The following is a 10,346-nucleotide window of genomic DNA, read 5'->3' as shown; positions in this document are numbered from 1 at the left end:
GAAGAGGAGGAGAGAGATTGAGTGATTTAAGGAGGAGGATTTGAACTGATAAACCATCAAATTGCATTTGCCCTCTAGATCCCTCACCCTAACCCAACGTTGAGCTTTCCAACTACAAGATAATAACCAGCTATGTAAAAATAATATGTGACAAAAGAAGTATCAAAATGTATGAATACTAAAAACGTGCAGACTGAACACTTTCAGCTCTAATTATGCGGGAATACAAATCAGCAAAAGCAGCTGTTTTGAGGACTGCATTTCATTGACTTCAGATTAGCGAAGATTTGAAAAGGCATTCATCCACTGTGACATTGCGCCTGTCTTTTTCATCCCTGAAAGGCCGTTTTGTGAGACACTGTTATGATTCAAATGTCATTCACACTGGAGTAGCAGGAACAAAGCAGGATTTCCAATAGAAGATCTAATTAAGAGAATAATATTTGCTTATTGTCAGTGCCTAATTAGTTTCCCCTGTATGCATGTTTATAAAGGTGGCTCTGTTATCATCACAGTTCAACAAGAAGTAGTTATGTAATGTGTCCCATTGTGAAAAACGTATAGCTAAGCTACTTGAGAATCTTCTCCCTTCTTCCTCTACACTTCCCAACACACGCACAATAGAGATATCAAATAGTTACATTTCACTCATTACTTTTTTCTTCACGGTGTGAGCCACACACTAATAAGTTCAGTGGGGGAGAAAAGTACTATTATTCTACCATTCAATAAATCAAACTTCTGCAGCATAAAGCTTGTGAATTTGAAGGGTTATTGGAAGTTCACTGTAGGTTTTCTTGCATTTTAAAAATGATATTTCTCTCTCTCTCTCTCTCTCTCTCTCTCTCTCTCTCTCTCTCTCTCTCTCTGGCTTTCTGCAAAAGGATAATAGAAGTAGACTAAAAGGAAAATGACATAGACAAGAGTTGCAAATGCATGCAAAAATACTCTGATGGTAATGATATTCTATGTTAATGGGGGAGGTAAATTGGGATCAAAAACAGTAAAGTGATATTCTGTGCTTACATCTAAAAAGAGAATTTAGATCACGTCAAATTACTAGTTGCCTTTAAGAAAATGTGTTAAATTCAGTCAGGAACACATAATACCCTAGACATCTGATCCCTGCAAACTCTCAATTTTTTTTTTGCCATACTTCTTTAATACCCTAACCTAAAAACAGTTTAGTAGAGCTGCAGAAGAGGATAATGTTATGCGCTGTTACAAGTAAGTCATAAAATGTCAGTGGTTTAACAAAATAGAATTTTATTTTTATTCATGAAACTGTAAACTGAGGATGTTCCTGATCACTAGATGATTTATCTCCTCCACATGATGACTCAGGCCCCAGGCTGACTCCAGTTCCCAAGCTGTAAGATCTCTCTGCTAACCAAGATAGAGAAAATGGAAAAGAACAAAACAAAACTGAAACGAAACAAAACAAAAATACAAAAAACACTTAAAATTCTGGCACAGAAGTGACATACATCAATTATTCTCACTTTTCACTGGTAAGAATGAAGTCACAAGCCATGTGTCTAGGAACTGTGGCTTGTTGCTGAGCAACCTTCTTTCAATGATAATCTCAGATTATGAAAGAGAAAGCACAAATTCTGTTGCAGAGCTAACCATCTTTCCTACATCATTCCTATTGAACATGCTGCTTCATTACTCTGCCATTTCATTTGGTGAATTCTCGTTCAACCTTCAAACTATGTTCAAGCATAATTTCTCTTTACAGTCATCTGTGATCTGCTCAGACAAGATAAGAAATTGCCTCTTCCTTACAACTCTAACATCTGTAAATATTTCTACTGGAGTAGGTAAAATGTTTGTGTATAGCTATTTAATTATCTGTCTCTTATGGTCATTGTTAATATCATTTCTTCTCACTTCCACTCATTCTCCCTGAGTTGTTTCTTCCTCCTTCATTGATTCAATTGTTGTTTATGTTTTGATGAATTCCACATCTATATCTCAAGAGTAAAGCTTTCTTTAGATCTCTAAGCTCATAAAGCATTAGGGTTCTCAGAAAAACAGAAAAGGGAATAGATAGATAGATAGATAGATAGATAGATAGATAGATAGATAGATAGATAGATAGATAGATGATAGATACAGATACAGATAAATTTATTATAAGGTATTGACTAATGCAATTATGGAGGCTGAGAAGTCCCACAATCTGCTGGAGACACAGGAGAGCTTTTGGTATATAGTTCCAAGGCCTGAGAGCCAGAGTGCGAGTGTGTATTTCAGTCCGGATCTTAAGGCCTGGGACCCAGGAACAGCAAGGGCAGAATACTGAGGTCCCAGCTCCAGTAGACAGGGGGAGATTGAATTCAACCTTCTTCCACCTGCCTTTTTGTTCTATTCAAGCCCTCAGAAGATTGAGTACTGCCCACCCACACTGGGGAGTAACATCAGATTTACTCAGTCCACCAATTTAAATGCTAATCTCCTCCAAAAACACCCTCACCGACACACCAGAAATGATGTTAAACTAGCTCTCTGGGTATCCCTTGGCCCAGTCTAATCAATACCTACAACTCACCATCACACATGGCAATACCTACATGGAGACATTGAATGTGCATTTACTGTCATCTGTTGCTACATCACCCCCCACCCCCCAAAACTCAGTGGCATAAACAACCATTTTAGTGTTCTCAAAATCTTGTGGTTCAGGACTCTAGGAAGAGCAAGAAGGGGTGTCTCATCTGTTAAGTGACGTCTTCAACTGGGGTGACTCGGATTTCTGGAGATGGCTTGGTTTGATTAAGTGAGTGCATATGTTTGGGCCCTCACTTCTGACTGTGAGCTTGAATGCTTGTTTCTTCTTGCTGTTAGTTTTGGTGTTTTGGATATCAAGTAAGATTCGGCACTCACCTATCCAATACATGCACAGGGGTGCCTGGAACAATCTCTTTTTCAACAACATTTTTTTTTTGGTTTTTTGTTTGTTTGTTTGTTTACCTTTGTGAATCTTTTGCTGGGGTTAAAAAGAAGTTTCATTTTAGAACCAACAAAGTCCTTACTCTTTTATGATTCCTCTAAATTATCCTCAGAAACTCAACAGTGCCTTCTTGAGTTCGACTTCATCTTGCCATATGTTAACATAGTAAGCTTGAGGAAGCTAATCACTCTATTTTTAACCTTCTGCCTGCAAATTTCCCAGCCAGATCCAGGAGTCAATCAGGTACTCTTTCTCCTTTCCACATTTCCTTGTGCAACAGTGTCTCCAAACATTCTAACACTACAGGACAAGTGTCTCTTTTTCTCCAGCCTCTGGTAACATTTCCCTCATCATTCTTCAAGACCTCATCAATGGTCTTCTTAAGGAACTTCCGGCTTCCATCCACTCTTCCAAAGTCAATGCCACATGCTTGAAATGGTATTATGGTGGTGTGTCACTTCCAGATAACCAATTTTGTTATGGCTAATGAATGCTATGTTACACAGTATCCCCAATTCAGCGCATAATTCAACAACGTTTTGTTATGCTCGTGATTTTGTTTTGATTGGGAATTTAGGCCACGCCCAGTGGCAATGCCTCTGCTTTATGATGACTTGGACCCTCAGCTGGGGTGGCTCGCTTAGCTGGAGATTGGCTGAGACAACTTGATCAGAGCCCCAATCCTCTAATGTTACAACTTTGGCTTATCATTTGCTCTCAATGTGTCATCTCTCTAACTAGGGAAGGATCCTGTCCCCTCTCATTATATATGCCCTGGTGTTCCCCTACTGTCCTGGACTTCCTTTCTGTAGCATCACTAATTTTCCTGAAGAAAAACAAACAAACAAACAAACCAAGAAAACACTGTTGACACCTTTCTTTATCTTGTGAAGGGAGAGATCACATTCTTGGTCGCCATTACATCTTCACCAACACATCGCCTGTTACATAGCAAGTTATCACCAAATATTTAATAAATTTTGAAACCATCCACTGCCTTTTAGTTCCCTCTGGAAAACAGGCAATTATCTCAGTGGCAGTACATCTCAGTGACATAGATGTATATTTGTCCAGATCTAAACATTTGTCCACATCTAAACATAGAATTTATCCGTGATATATTAAGACAGGTTAGCTAGTGGGAAACCCAAGTCATGATTGAGAATGAGGAGACAAAGGTTTTAACCAGTAAGACAGTACTCAGGCTATAACCTGAAAGGCGTTACAAGGCCAGAGAGAATGAATTACGATATCAAAAGGTAGGAAGGAGTGATACTGCCGAAAAACAAAATAGACAAAACAGTGAAGCGAAAGGTTCAGTGCTAAGGCTGTGGATACTTTGTCCCATCTGCTTTTGCTTGGGGAGAGGAAATTCATAGATATGACCATTTTAAGGCATTTTTTAGACTGTTCCAAATTAATTACAGACTATGGTAAGCAACCTAGCATTTCCAGTATCATCTCTTTCATGCAAATATCTCTGTAAATAAGTACTCAGAAAGTCATTCACTTGTCTTCCCATGAGCTTACTAGAACACTCATGGGGTAGCTTTAAACTGGTGTTTGGATGTGACTGGAAACAAGAGTAAGTAAGTTGGAATGAAGTCAAAGAAAGCCATCAATGAGAAAGAATAATGGATAATGATATCTATGTGAAGTCTAAGCCATTGCCATTTATAAAAGTATTAAAATACCTTTTTGTTTATTAATTCAGTATTGAATTTGAATATAAAGGTATCTGATAACTATATAGTTGGACTTAGGTCTGTGGGACCCAGAAAATTCCTTTGTCAACTTAGATAAAAAGGGATCTGAAAGTCACATCAAAAACAGGTTCTCAGTTATAGGTTCTGTGTCTTTTGTTCATAGATTCTGTGTCTTTTGTTCAAATGCATTACCATATTTTCTAATGCATCAGACACCCCCACACCTGAGGCCCTATGTGGAAAGGCTTCCCTGAGTCACCTGTGCCTTGTTTGCTCAGTTGAATACCTGAGGTAATGAGACCTTAGACAGTATCCAATCACTATACCATAAACAAGATCTGCTAATTCCCCTAGGTATAGACTGAAGGACGAAATCCACATGTACTATTCTATGAATACATTCACATATACACACAAGATTGATTCTCATCCTCACTCTTCTAGCTCATCGCTGGGTTGTCTGTGGTAAAAAGTTAAGTGAATTAAAGGGTTTGTTGGAAACTATAGGATAACAGAGGTTTCTTAAATCAGAATTCCTTCATATTTCCTCCCCAAAACATACTAGTCAAAAAGCAGGGCAATAACTCATCACCTACAACCTGTCACATAGTTATAGTATAGAGACTTCTACAATCTTTAAGTTATAAGAAATAAGGACAGAGCTGTAAAACACCAGTTGATCCAGCTCTATAATCCACACTAAAACAGAAGCAGGTAGAGACTGTGTAAAAGGAGAGAAGGTAGCTGATATCCAATACTATAGAACACAGATACAACCCATCTTAAGCGGGAGGAATGTGCCATGTCAACAGGGGAAATAATGAGAACATAGCTGAAATCTAGTGGATCATGGCACTTGATATTGTGAAAATGGAAGAAAGTACATTTTTTTAAAAGAAAGTACACTTCTTAATGGTCTGTGCTTCACTGTGCTAAAAGAAAGAGGCACTCTTAAGCTAAAAAACCAGTAAGTCACCCAAACTCTTCACTCTGTCAATATAAAATCACCTATTATTACTTGGTCAGGATAATATAAAACATTTCAAATTTAATAAAAGATGTCTAATCAGCTATACCATATACATTTAGTATAAGAAGAAAATTGAACATTAGAAAATATTTCAGTTGATGAATTGTCTCCCCCAAAATACTCAACCTCAATGAATAAGTAAACTATACCATAATATTTCAACTTGAATTAAATATATTTTAAGTCTTTCAAGTAGAAAGTAAAACAATTTGAGTCCTAGATTTATAGACTCAGAAAAAAATGGCCCAAAATGAGAAAAATGCACAATGAAAATTGACAAAATTTAAGAAAAATATTAAAGACAATTGAAAAATAAGGAAAAAAAATGTAAGTAAAGAGAAATCACAAATATACCCATTTTCCAATAGAATCAATTGAAATATCATAAAAAGAATTGAAGAGAGTGATGAAATTAACATAAAGCAACTAGATAGTGATGGATATAAAAGATTGCTAAGGGTGATCCATCCTTGAAGAAGAGAAACAGAACTGTTGATGAGAGTTAATATTTAAAATATAATTCAAGAAAATGTTGGTGCTATAAAAGCAGACCTGAATATCTGCATAGTATTTAAAAGCCTACTGTGTATGTGGGGAAAACTGACCTAGAATTATCAACTCTGAGACATAATCTAGCAAAAATATTAGACTTGAGAAATTCCAAGTACCTGAAGTAACAGTGACCATACAATTTGAAATTCCAAAAATTATACCATAACCAGAAAAAATGAAAGATGGGAAGAAAAGAAGGTCAGAAAGAGAGAAAGAACCAGCACAACTACACGCAATTTACCCCTTCAGCATACCGTATTTGCCGGCGTATAAGACGATTTTTTGGCCCTGAAAAATATGCCTCCAAGTGGGGGGTCGTCTTATACGCCAGGTACACTTCAGATAGACTGCCCATAGTGCTTGCCCCCTGCCATAGTGGCCTCCCGATGCCCGCCCACTTCATTCCACATACCGTTCAGGCATCAGCAGCGCTGCTGGGTGTATGCTTGGCTGTTATGCGATTTTGCTGTTATGCGATTTTACCACACTCGCAAAATCGCACACAGCCGACCATACACCCAGTATGATAGCGCAAAATCGCGAATCGCAATTTATGTATATGTTTGATTACATACAGCCTTGTGACAGTTTTCCTGCATGTCATAAGCATTTGAATATAAATATAAATGTTGAAATCAAATCTGATATTGTTTTACCTTTTATTTGGTGTGTGGAAGGTGTGCGGAAGAGGGGGTAGTCTTATACGGCGAGTATATAACAAACTCTGTATTTTGAGTGGAAATGTTAGGGGGTCGTCTTATAAGCCCAGTCGTCTTATACGCCGGCAAATATGGTAATTAGAAAACAGATAAATCAATTTACCTAAAATACATAAAACGAACAAGGATGGCATATCTCTATGCCACAAAGTAGGAAGTGGTCAAAGAAAAGTCTTTATTTTTCTATGTTGAAAGGACACAGGGATTAGCTTGAAGAGACTACTACTGTCCAAATCTTGGATAACTTGACATCAACAATAATAATAGCACTGGGTTATAATGCATAGTAATATTCAAAATAAATTATCAAAAACACACAGTTTCCTCCAGGGGAGGGTTTAGTTGCCTGGAAACGGAAGTCTCTTACTTTTCTGTTCTCCTTGCTCCTTACTGCTCGCTGTGCTGGCGACCGACTCTCCAGCTTACGGTGTGACACCTGGCAAAACTGAGGAAATCAGGGACTTTCTGCTCACAGCCGGATGAAACGATACCAATCTGTCAAAATCAAGAAAAATAAGGATAATGTGAAGTTCAAAGTTCATCGTAGCAGATACCTTTATACCTTGGTCATCACAAAGAAAAGGTAGAGAAACAGAAGCAGTACCTATCCATTGGTTTGGCTGTGGAAAAGCTGAAATGAACCAAGTACACTGATTTTAACTTTATTAATTTAAAACAAAATTCTTTATTAAAAAAAAAAGCAAGGCAGGAAGAAAGAGGAGGTGAAAATGAAAAGCAAAACAAAACAAAACTTTTTGGAGGGATAAAAATGCCAGTTAGTAATTGTATAAAAAAATGATACAATTTTTTAAAAATCATTATTTTGTAGGTACCAATGTAATAATTATTCCAGGCAGCGGTCATCACTGAATGTGAAATGGTTAAATACAATTGTTTGGGAAATAGTGTATTTACGTGCTCCCAGTGTTTAACCTCACACTAAAATCCCTTAATTGTAAACTTCTCAAAGTATAACACCACAGCATAACCTTTCATTGTAAAAGGAAAAACAAAAATCTTGGAATGGAATGATCTGGCAGACGCCATCTTACCCATGTGATTTTGTAAGACCAATCATGAGAATACTTGATATCATTGTCTATGTTTTTGGCAGGAAAACTTTTGAGCCCTGCTATGAATGACACATTTTACAAATTAGGAAACTGGCTCAGAGATTTCAAGATTAAAGAAAACTGAAGTTTCCATTGAGATTTGGGAAACGCACTTGAGCCTTTTTAGTTACAAAGCTATTATGGCTCGGTCAGGCCAATCTAAAGACTTTGCCGAAGCTCCAGTAGGTAAATTGTCTACTACTGATCCTCAAATGGTCTCCCAGGGACTGTAACTCACATACTTGAAAATCTTGGAGAATATCATTCCTAATTTGCCTAAGTAGCATACCTTCTGTCTGGACAAGGGCTTACAAGAAAATATTACTTAACTAGTAATTAATTACCCCTAGTGGATTTCCCCTGTCTTTCCTCTTAGATTCTGAACTCCAAAAGCACAGAGGTGGTGGTTTCCTTATCCATCCTTTACCATCACAGAGTGGAGTTCCTGGCCCCATGCATTTACTCAATCACTAGTGGTATGATTTTAATTATATTAATAGACACCTCCTCCCCTACAGTGTTAGGAGATACTAAGCACAGAGAAGCTGTTTCTTCCCCCATCAACTTTTTTTTATGCTTATTTTCTCTAAGCTACTTTAATATCAGTTTTTTTTCAAGGTTCTAATTTAATACACAACTAATTAATGAAGCCCATTTGGATAATAACAGCTTCTATTTTAGGTGGTAAGGAATTTCATATTATATATATTGGGTTGTCGGAAAAGTCATGACATATTTTTTCTGTGTTTTTCTGACAACCATATATATATATATATATATATATATATATATATATATATATATTTATATCAGTGTTATGTTTTTTAACCTTAACAAAATGTAGTTAAAGGGGAAAAATTACATTTCCCTATAGCACCTATCAATACCATACATAAACTTTATTATGCACACTTGAAAATCAATGGGTCTTACATTTAACTCAGGTTTAAGGCTCTAAATCTTAATGATCAAATTATAGAGGTATTTAGCTCTGATCTTAGCAGCCAGGAAAGAAAGGTAGAGAAGAAAAAGAGAACACATATGAAGCCTATGTTCTACAAATGTTTTATATAATCATAGCCCCTTAAAGTAGATATCACAACTTTAATTTTATAGATGAATAAATAGCGAATGTGAAAGACAGTAATTCGCTGTTGGTCACGTGAAAGTAACTGAAAATGTTAAGTTAAATTCTCCCATAGTCCTTCACCTTTCTACCACTCCATAATGTGTTGACAGGTAACCATGGTGAACTTGGGCTTGTACTCTCGTTCCGATGGAGTGCTCTTTCTAAAGACTGGCACTTCGACAATCACAAGTACACGGTAGGTGCTTAAACTAGAGATGCATGTAGATGTACTTTCGTGTTTGTTGCGTAAATAAAATGTCCGGAGCCTGTAAGCCATCTATTGCTCTTAGCCATTAGAATTGTATGTTGCGCTGGAGGATATGTCAGGTAACTTCGTTCTGCTTGGAAAGCTCCTAGGCCATGCTCTTCCACAAGTGACCCTGCTCCATCATCCTCAGCTGGGAGGACAACTGGGCTCCCTCAGCAATCATTCTCTTCCAAACTGTTGTAATCTCACCTTTGCAACTGCATCTCTAAATGTCTGGGTCACAGTGAGAAGCAGCTGATACAGATAAATTACCAAGATGACCTTTCGCTGAGGTTGTTAACATGATTGATAGGAGTCATTACATCAGTAAGAGATCATTATTTTTTTATGGGTAAATGAGATTCTCCCAATAAGCCACACCACGCAGACTCTAACTGAGATGGAGAGAAGGTCTCCTTAGATACAGTGAGTAACCCCTTGTCTAGACTTGTGAGAACTTCAGCCTGTGGTCCTGAAGGGCATGAATTATGGGCAGGAACCAAGAAATATAGCAAATGGAACCGTGGTTCTCAGGCAGGAGAGTACAGCACTCTGAAATCACCCGAGAGTTCCTTCAATCAGATTGTGTGCCCTCCCCCTAGGATTTCTGACTCATCAGGTTTGCAGTTGGGCCCAGGAATTTGAAATTTTAACAAATCCCCAGATAGTGCTGACACGGTTGTTTCTAGGACTGCACTCCAAAAGCCATTACTTTAGAATAATGTTTGGTTCAACATGTACAGTCCACCACCTAGGATCGAAACCTTGCTTTTTCCCTGAGAGCTTCAAATAAGTTTCTTAACCATGTTGACCTCTGGTTTCTTCATCTGCTAAATAAGAATAAAAATAGGATACATGATGACATGCACAGAGCACAATGCTGGACCCAGAGAAA

At 37.5% G+C, this 10,346-nt stretch overlaps 1 pseudogene; it reads left to right on the top strand.

Annotated features, from left to right (window-relative positions):
• The first annotated feature begins 5,511 nt into the window (after nucleotides 1-5,511).
• LOC109389921 (60S ribosomal protein L38 pseudogene) lies at nucleotides 5,512-7,603 on the top strand (annotated as a pseudogene).
• Nucleotides 7,604-10,346: the final 2,743 nt, after the last annotated feature.

Source organism: Hipposideros armiger, unplaced genomic scaffold (genome assembly GCF_001890085.2).
Source record: "Hipposideros armiger isolate ML-2016 unplaced genomic scaffold, ASM189008v1 scaffold_249, whole genome shotgun sequence".
Lineage (NCBI taxonomy): Eukaryota > Metazoa > Chordata > Mammalia > Chiroptera > Hipposideridae > Hipposideros > Hipposideros armiger.
Note: the sequence above shows the minus strand (reverse complement) of the source record. Positions and strands in the feature narration are given on the sequence as shown.